The sequence below is a fragment of the Bufo gargarizans genome, chromosome 1 (genome assembly GCF_014858855.1).
Source record: "Bufo gargarizans isolate SCDJY-AF-19 chromosome 1, ASM1485885v1, whole genome shotgun sequence".
Taxonomy (NCBI): Eukaryota; Metazoa; Chordata; class Amphibia; order Anura; family Bufonidae; genus Bufo; species Bufo gargarizans.
The window spans coordinates 613076436-613090953 of NC_058080.1; the positions used below are offsets into that span (position 1 = coordinate 613076436).

Sequence of the window (14518 nt, forward strand, 5' to 3'; positions counted from 1 at the left end):
AGTTCAATATGATGGAAAAATCAGGTGGTCTTCAAATAAGTGGCTATGTACATGAATGCAAAAATATATGTTGATGTTTGTTTTGTCCTGAAATGTTTATTTTTGTTCCTTTTTATGAATATATACAGCATGTATATGCTGCATAAAACCAAATACCACGAGAATGCAACCAGTGGAAGGTGTCCCAAAAAATCAGAACTCTTTCTATTTGCATTCCATTCAATTTATCTCTATACATCCATGATAGACTGCAAATGTGAAATTTGTTTGGTCAAGACTCGAGACTGTAGCAAAATTAAGCCTAAACTCTTTTGTGACTGTAAACTAATTGAATGCACCCACTTCTCTAACCTATCAAAGGAGATAATGGCTATCTGTTTAAGGAAATAATGACTACCATGTCTTTATTGCTGTCAACATTTGGTTAAGAGCACTTACCATGTGTGACCCATTTTCAAAACACATTACCTCATAAAGGGCACTTGGTAGGATGAAAGGGCGATGTCCTTCTTTATTACAAAAAGGCAATGACTACAATATGAAAGTTATTGAACTGTAACCTAGAGCAATCAACCCCTGACTGGAGATATGCTCAGACACCGACTGCACAGAAGAACAGAATGGCTAATGTAGTTTTCTTACTGATTAAAGTAGTGCCCCCAGATTATTAACCCATGAAGACATGTTGAATGCCTTATGCATTTAGTAATTCTATCATCTTCTGTGAAAGGGTACAAAATGTGAAACAGATCCTCTTTATGGTTTCTGACCTATTCATGAAGAAAAAGCACACTGAACCAGCCCATTATCTCTTCCGAATCATCCAAAGAACTAATTTTAACATTATCTTGATGCTTCTCTCCTGTCATTACAGCAAATAATAGATATCACATTGTGCTCGACTGCTTCTCATGGGTGTTAAAGCAAGACATGATTAATGAACAAGGTGCTGAACCAGAAAACTTGTACTGCAAATAGAAAAGCAACCCAGGGACTGGCTAAGAATGTGTTGATTTTTTGTCACTGTTTTCTATAAAATCTTATATAGAGAAGAGTCATTAAGGCAATTAATTTGCACATGCAAGTGTTTTCTAGGTGGTAATATTGCATAATGATTTGAATTACTTATTTGGGATATTTTAGTGCTATTGGGGGATGGTCTTCCATCAACGGTATTGTGTATATCATATTGACTAAGCTGAAAGCATCCCACACACCAACATGTAAAGAGTAAGAGGACTCACACAATGGTGGCAGAGGTTACGCATGGGTGTTTTATCATTATCACATTTGTGTGCTTAATACTCCTTGTCTGTCTGTGCACTTATTCACGAATGATATTAAACAGGAAGACAACGAGTAACCGTGCTCTGCACAAGATCCGGTGAAATGCTTGATGTTTTGTTTTTTTTAATTTCTTTTTTATATTTTTTTCACTTTTGCTAATGATTTTGATTTTGTCAACTACAGTTTTTTTTTTCAATTTTTGTTTTGCAAAGTGCTATGTGGTGTTATTAAGTGTTATTCCTTTGGAAGGTGTCTTCTTTCATTTTCACTCTGACAGTGAATTCCTTCTGTGTACTAATTCTTAATTCACTTGCTGCTTGGTTTGCAATGACACTAGTGGTTTGATGATGTCACATCCATATGTACGACATATGCACAAGCTCAGGTACCTGGAGAATAAGGATGTGCTAGGTGGCCCTTGAAACTGCTTGGCTCATTGGGATGTGACATTTGTACACCACGGCTTAATTAGCTAAATATACTCTGGAGTTGTTGTGCATACAGAATAAATTTCAACGCAAGAGAAAAAAAAATGTATATATATGCAGCATACTTGCTGCTTGCCGCTGACGGCTTGCTTGTCTTCCTGCATTTAGCAGGTCAAGTGAACTTGCTGTTCATTTCTTATCTTCTATACAAGCAGAAGCAATTGCCATTGTACAACTCCAGTGTATGTTTCATTTCTGTGCAGTGATTTTTATTTTCCATAGACTTTTGTGTGTTTCTCACATATGTAAGTTTACCTAAAATCACTTCCTTCACTAACCCTTCTCCCTCCTCCTGCTACCATTGTACTTGGCCTCCCTCCTTGGTTCCTTCCTTTAAAGTGACATTAACATCAAAAAATTTCACCATGCATTCTTAGCAACTATTTGTTAAAGTGACTTCTTCTTGGTTCTAAAACTCTATGGCATAAAACTTGTTCTTCTAATGGATGGAATGAGACTGCATTTGGGAACTCTCCCTTTACCAGCAAGGCCAATATTGCAAATGGGGTTGCATCCAACAAAATGTTCCATGTAGATGTTGCTTGCCAGATAAATGAATAGTACATTCCCAATAAGTGCCTGCTTGTCAGAGAAGCTAAGAGCTGGATTTACTTGCAGCAACAATCTTCTCTGTATGATGCTACTATGATCACTCATCCCCTTAGAAAATTATTGCTTATGGGCAGCCTATTGCTGTTTAGACAGGCTGATTTGGTCGCCAGAAATTATGATTTCTAGGGATGAGCGAATTGGCTTTGGATACTTCATCCAAAGTTGATTCGCATAAAACTTTGTTGTAATACTGCACCGTATTGACTCTGATGAGCCAAAGTTATTACTTAGCGAAGTCTCACCAGACTTTGTGTAATAACTTTGGAAATTAATTATTAATGCAAAAAAAACTTGATACCGAACTATGGTTCGGTTCCAAGGTACCACTTGGAACCGAACCCGAATTCATTACCAAGGTTTTTTACATAATAATAAATTCACAAAGTTATTACACAAAGTCTCGCGAGATTTTGCAAAGTAATAACTTTAGCTTATCTGAGCCAATACATTCTAAAACTGTACGGCGCTCCTGCACCATACAGTATTACAATGAAGTTTTAATGTGAATCAACTTTGGATGAAACATCCAAAGTCGATTCATTCATCCCCAGTGATTTTGATGACTACATCATCAGTGAATTTACCCAATGAACAATTTCTGACATGTTTACATGGAGCAGTTATCAGGAATAATTATTATATTATAGATAATTTCTTGAAAATTCGATTTGGCTGATTTGCTGAATTTCACAAAAATATTTGCTTTGTGACAAATTACTTTGTGGGTGCAATGACAGGGAGCTGCAATAGCGCCGCCCCCATCATTGTACCCCTCAGATGCCACGTTCCTACATGATCGCAGCATCTGAGTGTACAAACAGTGTGAAATTAACATAAAAAATCACATGCGGCGCGAGATTACGCCATCTCGCAGGCCGGCGTGGTGACGTATGACATCATCACGCCGGCCGCCGTAATGATGTAATCTTGCACCGCACGGGATTGCAAGATGGAGGCTGGCAGCCCTTTATGCGCAAATGGAGGCGGTAAGTTTGAATTTCAGGATTGATCGATTCACTGACATGAAGCATGAGGAAATTCGGCTTTTAGGCGAATGGAATAATTCCTGAAATTCTGTTTGAATTCCACTTTGTGGGATTCGATTCGCTCCTTTCTAATAATTATTGATAATTGCCCCAATCAAGTAAAGGGGCCTTAAGGCTGCAACTACACTGGCATTTTTTTGTCAAGCTGCAAAAAATTGATTTGAAGTTGCTGCCCATTGAGTAGCTTGAAAATTGGTTCCAAATTGCTGGCGTTTAGACTCTGCCCTAGCGGTTTATTCACTAGAGATTAAACGCGATTTCAGTGACCTTATTGGCTAATGATTTTCATGTTACTCTATGGAAGAAAAAGTGGTGTGGAGATTGCTCTGAAGTCACAGTGATTTTATCTTTAATAATTAAATCACTTCAGCTGTACTTATTGGGCTGCAGCATTTTAGAAGTGATTTTCAAGCTACTCAATGCATTCCCTATGGACATCGATTTTCTAAAGATTTCACAGTGATTTTTATAGTTCGATAAAAAGTGTAGGTGTAGCCACAGTCTTTGAGCTTCAAAGTGCTTGTTGGTAATGATTTCTTCAATTTTTACATATAAAACTAAGAATTAGATCCCAGATGTTATCAGCTTAACCTCTAGTACAGCTGGTTCAAGTTCAGTGGGCAGTTAGATGTCTTAATGACTGTCTATGAACAATTGACGCATGAGTGGGTCAAAATTAAAATTATGAAATATATGAGGTTGGATTCATGCATAGTGCTAGTGTGTGTTTTAGCAAATTACCATTTTTTTTTACATGTTTTATATGTACAACACATAGCAATCAATAGTCAAATGAATGGAACTACCACTACATGTGAAGCACTTAAAGAGGAGCTTTCACCGATTATTACAATGTGAACTAAGTATAAAGACATGTAGAGCGGTGCCCGGGGATCTCACTGCACTTACTATTATCCCGGCTCCGTTCTCCCGCTATGCCCTCCGGTATCTCCGCTCACTAAGTTATAGTAGACGGAGATTTCAGTCACTAAGTTATGGTAGGCGGAGTCTGCCCTTGTTCTGCTCTAGCGCTGGCCAATCGCAGCGCAGAGCTCACAGCCTGGGAGGTTATTTTCTCCCAGGCTGTGAGCTCTGCAATGCGATTGGCAAGCGCTAGAGCAGAACAAGGGCAGACTCCGCCTACTATAACTTAGTGAGCGGAGATACCGGAGGGCATAGCAGGAGAACGGAGCGGCACCCAGGGATAATAGTAAGTGCAGTGAGATCCCCGGGCGCCGCTCTCCATGTCTGTATACTTAGTTCACAGTGTAATAATCGGTGAAAGGTCCTCTTTAAGTTGGTTTGCAAAGATGATCATAGCAATATTTCTTTATGCAACGACTATATCTTGGCTCATTAAGGACTATATTTGCTTCTGTTGAAGCAAAAATTATGATCAATCCTAATGGAACCCTCAAACTAATGATTGTATCTAGTCAAAAAAAATCTGTAGCATCTAGTTTAATATATACTAATTTGAACAGTCGACAAGGGTAGTATCTCCAAAAATGCTAATTATCATTTTGTGGGAAATATCTGTTCATTTGTGGCCCCATCTGACTGAACAAAAAAAAAAATATTGGAAAATTTGTTGGATCATGGTCACATCATTATATCTATGGTCAGTGCATGCCATACAATAATAATGTATACATCCATGGAAAGACAAACTTTATGCCTAGAAAAATTAAGCAATTTTACAAATATGGGCTAAGAATAAATGGTCTATGTTATATAAAGGTGTTACTGTACTTTTAAGTCAGGTGAATCGAAACAACCAGTCTCTCTGTGATATATTCCAAGGCTTTATCCTATTGTTAATGACATACTGCTTGTATGTGTAATAGCTTTACTAACCGAACCTGTGGGTGTCAGAAACAACTCTTAAATGCAGTGAAGGGAAAATTAACTCATTTTCTTCATTCGTTAAGCTGCATTTCCCATGACCTTCCCTTTTGGTCCTTGTCTGGTCTCTTTTCTCCTTGCACATTTCTCTAGATGTTTATAACTTATAGGTAACTGCTGCCAACTTCCATTTTATCATGATGTCTCCAAGTGTCTGCAGCCTTCCCAGCTTAAACTTAATGAGCTTGGTAAATTAGCAGCAGTTGTGAGCTGCTGGAGGTTCAGACTTTTCTTTTCTTGCCTCAAGTAATAGGACCTTTGTCTTATGAAACGCACACGTGAACTCCAGGTTTATTCTAACAATTCACTTTTTGTCTTTCTGCTTCTCTAATATTTTGTCATGGAAAATAATTACACATAGAACGCTTTACATTCTTCTTCACAGTTGACAAATCAAGATTAATGATGTTCGTGAGTGAAAATGGGACTTAACTTTTTAGTCTGTTAAAAAATAGCTATAAACCTTCTAGAATATATGCAATTACCCATTGCTGATATCTAGACATTAGTTTAATGGTGCATGATATTTATTATTGTCTAATATGGAAACAAGCACAGTTTTCTTAAGGAATAAGTGGTTTATACAGATCTTGTAGAGGTGAACAAATTTCCTAAAATTCTTTTCATTCAGAATTGGCCCAGAAATTTGTTTTGGGTGTGAATCGATTCTAGGTTGATTTGAGTCAAATTTCGATTCTAAAACATTGATTCACTCATCTCTAAGATCTAGACTTCTTATTAGACGTTTGGTGCAAGGTCTTTGTTATAGTATATATTGTTTGCTATGTGCCTACATATTGTATGTAATTGATAGCCTAATTTACATTAGAGAGTTGATATAATGGACCAGGAGCTTCTAGCTTAAACATGTATAATGTAGAACACATGAAAAAAATACTGTGAAACCTCTTTGAGATAAGTTGAAAAGAGGTCACCTAGGGGGATGGGTTTCCATTCTCAAAGAAGATGGCCAGTTTGCATATAGCCTAGATAAGAGGGTGATCATCCACTAAAGATGATCTTTTGTCGAGACTTCACTCTATACTAATTCAAGCTGTATCAATTTATAAATTTCTTCTATGAAAACAACACTCCAAAATGAAATAAATTTGTCCTGCAATACCTAAATATTGATTACCAACCATAAGAAACAGATCTAGGATCTTTTGTGAAACAAGTCCAATCAAAAGTGGTTTAAACACCCATGTCCAGACAGCGCTATATATTATACATATTATATATTAACCTACAGATGTGTTATTCTTTACCTTTGCTCTTGGTTCTATAAATACACCGAGATGTGAGGTGCGAGATTGCCAGCTTAAAAAAAAACAAAAAACATGATATTGCAATACTGTGTCACAATATGTCTATTCTCTATAAATCTATGTGTGGCCACCCAATGGTTGGGATTTAAATTTTAGCCTGCGAGTTGTCTTGCTAACATTTTGCTGTATTGCATCAAATTTGTTTTGTGAGAAATTGAAGTCCTTAACTAAACTGAGTAAAAGGTAAGGGTGGACACATCTGTATACATGCATAGACGTCATTCTTTATGAAGATATCACAAGTGTTCTGTGATCACTGTCTAAGGAAATGGAAATGTTTTCAGGGAGAGGAAACCTGTTCCTGTCCAATGACATGATAAGAATTAACGCTCTGCAGATGTATTGGAAAATTTCTACTGGAGGGTTGCCCGAATGAACAGGAAAGTCAGATTTTCCATTGGAATGTAAACTAAACATAAAAAATACGAATCTATCAAATAAATTGGCTATGAAAAATTGATTTTTAGGTTAGAAAAATATTATTTTTAATCATACCATTATTTTTTCATTAATAATGCTAAACTGACTGTAGCAGATATATTGGCTAGTACATTGGAATAACGGCCATAAATGAATTGTACAAAAGTTTTAAACATAGCATTTAAATTTGTGAATTAAACTTCTTGTAGGTCGCTATTGAGAAATTCAGTTATAATAGACTTACAGAGACTAATGGCTTAGGACTTTGCTTGCATAGCCCTATCCATTCCCATTCTAAATGCCCGGTGTTAGTTTTCATGACATGCTCCATTTCCACTGTGCCTTCTTTTTCCATCGAGGCTAATGGATGTAATGGACTATTTTTATTGGCGCTTATGGGTTTTCTGCCCCAGTTCAAAATCAAAAGTTTAAACTTTTGATAAACCACCCCCCAGATCTGTTCATTAGAGTGGTAAATACACTGATTGAATGCTGACTTTCCTTGGGGCATTCTGTCTGGAGTTCTCTTTCATTAGGCTAAGTCGGTTATATTGATGTTTACTGGAGCTGACTTTTCCTTAGTGAACGCAGAGGTCAGAGCTTAGAATAAACAAGCAGAACGAGATGACAAGTAGTGTTAGCCTAATAGTTCTTGTATCCCTCACACAGAAAACTTGAGGCAGAGGAGATGCAAGAAAAGGTCCGGAGCGTTCAATGCAAACATAAGGCGTATTTACGATTTTTTGCTCTATCCAACTCATTTTGATCTTATGTGCTGATGTGCCAGAGATATGTGGTGCCTGGACTTTAATGAATTGTGTAATGCTAGTGTTAAAAATGGTGTAGTCTGGTAGACATTGAATTGTTTTAGGTTGAAAGTAAACAGTGGTGTTTCTCATTCAGTGGTTGCAAGCAGAGATGTTTAAAAAGCAACTAAACTTTTATTTAACTTTTTTTAAATGTCCCAAATGCCATAAAAATCATTTGTCTAATATACTTTATTAAACGATTTACCATAAATTTACATCCAAAGTCCTGATTTCTACCTCGCTTTAAATTCACTATATTTGTGGATGACTTTTTAGTGGTGTACATGTGAGCTTTTAGCTAGGTGAAGTGGGCACAGGTAGGAGCTTGCTCTGCTCAGCTAATCTTGGCATAGCTTATTGTTACAGGGTACCCATCTTAACATTGTCTGGAGTACGGATTCTTTGCACTGGGGCCCGCAGCAAATGTTGTGCGGGCAGGAGCACACATTGCTGCTCCTGCCTGAGCCTGGCTGATATAGCACATGGGTACTATGTAGCAATGTTCTATGCTAGGATGAGCAGAGCAGGCTCCTGCCCTTGTCTGCTTCACTTAGCTAAAAGCGCACATGTACACAGCTGAGATTGAAAGTTAGTGATGTGCGAATCTAGTGAATTTAAAACTGAGTAAAAACCAGGACTTAGGGTGTAAATTTCTTTAGTAAAAAGGCAACATCCAAAGAATATTAGAATTTTTTTTTTTAGGGCACTTGGGGCATTTAAAAAACCAAAAAGTTGAATAAAAGTTTGGTTACTTTTTAACCATAAGAAATTGGTAGACAAATGAGATTTGAAAATTATATAACTAATTTATATTATCCTATCAATACACTTTATTTGCTGTCCATAGATGAATTCTCTAAAGTCAGTTGATTACGACAGGCTGACTGTGTATGGGGATGTGCCCCACATAATTTCAGGTATTGGACAGTTGAATTTGAACCTGCCTAATCATTTGTTCTTATGGGAGGATAGTCTCTGCCAGAAGCTTATTCCCCTCTCGCCGTTAAGAACACATGACAATGACAAAAATTAGTAATGCCCTTTTCTCACAGGCACTCAAAGTGCAGAGATGGTTGTTTGTCTGGGACGGCTCCCTGGGAAGTCAGTGGCTGCCATATAGACACTCTACCGCAACACACAACGCACACTATGGTCAATTTTTAGGAAGCAAATTTGCCCTTTTATATATTTTTGGAGTGTAGGAGGAAACTGGAGTACCGGGAGGAAATACACGCAGTCATGGGGAAAACATAGGAACTCCAGTTGGAAGGATAGTAAATTCAGCTGCCAGCCCTGAAGCTGTATGACCAACACAAGATCTGCTAGAAAGTGTGTCTCCTGCTCTGCTAGTGGATTCAACCTGGTCATATGGTAATGGATGGTGATGAATGGGCACCATGTAATACTACAATACTACACAGGTCACTGCAGAGCAAGTAAGTGACTGGTTGCACAGAGCTTTCACAGCACAAGGCTGCTTGTCATCTGTCTCATGGATAGATTGATGGCTTGCACATACCTTGAATTTTGGCATATAGCATTTGTGTGGTTGTCTATTGTATGTCGTACATAATAGGAGTCTAAGACGCATCCAGCTATCTTCTTAATGTTGTTTCCATTTTGATGGGGTTTCCATCAATTTTTAAAGGGCTTCTGTCACTCCACTAAGCTCTTTTTTTTTTGTCTCCTTAAAATCCTTATGCTGCGATTTCTCAATATATAGGGCTATTACTCCGTTTGGTTCAGTAGTTATATAAAAAAAACTGACTTTTATAATATGCAAATTACCTCTCTAGCAGCAGGTAGGGCGACTACCTGCTGCTAGCAGCCGCATCCTCCATTCATAATGACACCACCTCCTCATGTTGATTGACAGGGCCAGCGGACGCACTCGTTCTCTGACTGGCCCTGTCTGCATTTTAAATCTCGCACCGGTCTTCAGTTGGCGCAGGCGTACTCAGTGGAGGACGCTCGCTCGGCCGCTCCATCCTCATTGCGCCTGTGCCGATGACATCACATGTACACCCGGTGCAGCCCTTTAACTTTTTTTTATGAACCAGACACCCTCTTCTCTTCTGAGCAAGGGGTGCCTGGTTGTCTCCCATTGACTTCCATTATACTCAGATGCTCGGCTGAGCATACAAGCAGTCAGCAGAGAGTTATAGTGACCTGTAGACTGCTACATGAGAGGAAATCTCTCACAACAACGAAGCAAAAAAGTCTTTCATCAGAAATATATTATATTTTTTATTTACGTAGCATCATTTTGCTTTTTACAATAACAGAGGAATAAACCACTCGGGGATAACCAGTTATGTGCATTGGGATTAGAGATGAGCGAATTTACGAAAAGTTCGATTTTGATGTCAGTTAATTTGCCGAATTTTACAAAAAAATTCACTTTGTGCTGAATAACTTTGTCAAAAAGCGCATTTATTTGTAAGTAGCAGGTGCAATTACAGGGGGCAGCGATAGCACTGCCCCCTGTCATTGTACCCATCATATTCCGCGTTCATACATAATCACGGCATCAGAGTGTAAAAACAGTGTGAAATTAACATTAAAAAAAGTAATCAAACTTACTGCCTCCATTTGCTTGCGACAGGCCGGCCGCGGCCATCTTGCTTGAAGATATGGAGCGAAATCCCACATGGCTCGAGATTACGTCATCACTCCGGTCGGCGTAGTGACGTCATACGTCACTACACACTGGATTTCAGCTGACATCTTCAATCAAGATGGAGGCTGGTGGCCCATCGTGAACAAATGGAGGATGTATGATTTTTTTAGGTTTTTTACATTATTTCATAACCTTAAATAGTGTAAAAAATAAATAAAAAATCATACTTACCTCCTCCATTTGTTCGCGACAGGACTCCAGCATCCATCTTGATTGAAGATCTCGGCTGAAATCCAGTGCGTGGTGACGTATGACGTCACTACGCCGGCTGGAGTGATGTTGTAATCTCGCGCTATGTGAGATTTCGCTCAATGTCTTCAAGCAAGATGGCCGTGGCCGGCCTGTCCCATGCAAACGATGCACGAGTAGATTCGGCTTCCAGGCAAATTGAATTTATCCTGAAATTCGGATTGAATTCCACTTCGTTGGATTCAATTCGCTCATCTCTAATTAGGATACACTGGAATAAATACAAGTTAAGGCCCTTTACACTGCTCAATGGAACAGATGATTATCGTGAAGGAAGCATTCCTTTTTGACAATTGCTTGCTCATTAGTGGAGGAGAAAGCTGCATTTACATTTCCACAGTATGGGAAGGTGTGATTACTAATGCCGTCGCTTGTCCCCATACAGAATCATTGCTTGCTGGCAGCAGCGTATTGTTTAGACGCCACACTCTGATGTCTGCAAATGATGATTTAGGCGCACACACCAAAGAACCTACTACCTGATGAACCAGCGTAATTGGTGGCATCAGGAGATCATGCCAAATTTGCTGGAATCTGCCCAGACATTGGGCAGTCTAAAAACATCTTTGCCCTGCAAGTTACATTTCTAGGCTAGACCTTGCCAGAACAGTTCCCACCTATGGTCAAATCATTGTGCCACATTACATTTTGAGACATCTTCTTTTCCGGCATTTATTTCCCACAGCAGTTAATGTACATGCCCAGGCCCATTAGTTTTTGTGAGTAAACAGCTTTTTAGAAGGAAGTAACTGGTCTTTGTGTTGACGACGCAGTCAATGTTTCCAGTACTGTGACACAGAGGATCACAACCCTGGTTTTGACGTGCTCAGCTCTCTTAATAAAATAGGACATCTCATTTCAACTCATGCATTAGCATTACACAATGTAAGATGACACATGCTTAAATCAATGTTTGCCCAAGAATATTTATCAGGGGTAAACATGTGGATGCAGCGCTGATAAGTAGGCTTGTCAGAGTTGTGATGTATTTACATGAATTAGCTCTTGCACTGTGATATTACATGTGAAAATGGTAATTTTTACATTTGCATACTTTTCAGCTCAGTTGACACATCCCAGAGAACTAGGAGAGAGGGGGGGGGGGGTGTAATGTGTTTCTTAAAGCATAGTATATCTGTAGAGATTGGTGAATAGAACATATAAACTGTACTCAGAACAGCTTTAGGTAATCATGACTAAAATGGCTAAAAAAACATATCTTGGAAAGGAAGAAGAGCAACATCTTTGCCATCCATTTTCACCTACCATTTTTTAAAGGGGTTTTCTGTTAGTCCAATATTTATGGCCTATCCTCAGAATAGGTCATCAGTATCTCATCAATGAGGGTCTGTCTCCCTGCACCCCCAATTATCAGTTGTTATTCTCCTGTGAGCCTCTTCTTAGGCCAGTGACATAACGTTCACCCGTCACTGGCCTATGTGCAGCTCAGTTCCATTCAAGTAAATGGACCTGGGCTGCAATACCAAGTACATCCACAATGAAATGTACGGCACTGTGCTTGGTATGCTGATAGGAGACCGCAGTGCTAGTGCATTGACCTCTTAAAATAGCTGATCATTGGGGGTGAGGAAAGTTGGAACTCTACTGATCAGATATTGATGACCTATCCTGTGCACAGCTCATCAATATTTTACTCCTGGAAAAACTCTTTAATTAAAAAAAAAATATGTTTTACTGTAGGTTTCTATAAATGTTCTCCCTTTTTGTGAATTTTTACCTAGCATGTGTCCAGTACTAACTCACTAACCTGGTTTACGGTAGAGGACTTTTGTATATGTTATGTTAATTCAGCTTAAGATGTTCTGCATTACCTATGGATTCAGTTGCATAGACTTAAAGGAGCATTTTGTTAGAAGAGGCCACCTTTTTTTTTGTCAGTGCCAATCAGGTTTTTGTCAATGTCACCATATGAGGAAATGCAGTGCCCATTGACATCAGTAACAGATCCGCTGGGTCCTCCAGAACATGAGACACTGTTTGTGACTGCTCCTTGTTATAGCTAATATATGAGGGTCCTTAATGGGGTATACCCAACTATTAACTCAAATTTTCTAAGCAGACAATCAAACAAAAAAAAAATAATCTGAACTCAACAACCCCTGTAACAAAATGCCTGACATGTAAAAGGTAATCTGTCACTTGTATGATTCTTATTTCATACTCATATAGAAGCGCTCTGAAGTTGGCATTTTGCTGGCACAATGGTATTTCTTTCCATTTCTGTAGTGCTGACAATGGCAATGTTGTGACTTACAAGTTGGCACATTCCCACCAGTCATGTTTGATCACCCCCATTTTTTATATATTTCACACTATCTATGAAAGCTGTCTTCAAAACCATGTCTCTAAATTTAAAAAATCACGAACCTCTGCCTAGTGAAAAGGAAATAAAACCCATGGATGTCAATTTGAAACTAATTAAAAAGAGGATGCCCCGGATATGACAAGTCGAATTTTAATGGTTACTAATCAAATTGTCTAAATGCTTTGTCTAAAAGTCCAAACGCTTTCATCCAAGTGATCGGTCATATAATATAATTCACTTCAGATGCCCATGCACTTCGCAACAATTATTTAAAGGGGTCTTCCAAGTCTTTCTAACTGATGACCTATTTTCTGAATAGGTCATCAGTATCTGACTGGTGGAGGTCCAACACCCAGGACCCCTGCCAATCAGCTCTTTGAGAAGGCACCAGCAATCCTATGAGCACCACAGCCTTCCCGCAGCTTAACAAGCACAGCGCCATACATTGCATAGTCGCTATGCTTGGTATGGCAACTCATCCCCATGCACTTAATATCCAAAGGACATATCCAAAGGGTAGATCATCAGTTAAAACGTGTTGGAAAACCGCTTTGAGGGGCTATCGGAGACTGCTAAATAAAGCTTTTTTCCCCCAGAAACAGTGCCAGATTTGTCTATTATTAAGTTATGTCTAGTATTGCATCTCTGTAACTGCAATACCAAGCACAGCCTATTGGCGAGTTGTGTTGTTTCTGGAAAACAAAAGCAACCCCTTTTTCTAATCTCATATATCATAAGACTAGAAAACATATTCATTGTATTGTGGCAGCAGCATCTTCAGCAGAGGAGCTGTTTTCCCCATCTATGCAATTCACAAAGGGCATGATGCCAATAGTAACATGGTAGAAGAAATCAGTTTCTTATTTGGATGTGAGTACTATATAGCAGGCGCATAGCTATAGTAGATACAGGGGAAGCAGCTGCTATGGGGCCCCTTACTCAGAAGGGGCCTGTCCAGGAGGTAGACTAAAATATTTCACTGTCAGGGCCCCTTTAACACTATTATACAATAATTATATACAGTGAAATGACATACACTGTATATGTGTAAGAAATGGATGGAGCAACTGCCGGGCCTGGTCTGGAAGAACGGACTTGACTAGTCGCAGGGGTGGGGGATGCACAGGATGAGGGGGTTGCGAAGAAGTTACTGGAAGTTACCCCGTTCTAAAATTTCCTGTGGGGCCCAGTAATTTCTAGTGAAGTCACTGCTACATAGTCATCTGAAATAGCTGACATAAAAATCCTCCAAAGGGCTACACCTATTCCACAGGACCCAACTTCACAGGACACAGCTGTGTGCATGACACAATTTTAGGGAAGGAACCGACAATGGTCATGTTACCATTTTCTCCTCCAAAGAGAAAC

General features: G+C 39.0%; 1 protein-coding gene across 5 annotated transcripts in view; it reads left to right on the forward strand.

The window, feature by feature from the left end:
• SEMA6A (semaphorin 6A) overlaps nucleotides 1–14518 on the forward strand; it is a 206729-nt gene that overhangs the window by 122668 nt on the left and 69543 nt on the right. The gene's annotated exons all lie outside the window — the stretch shown is intronic.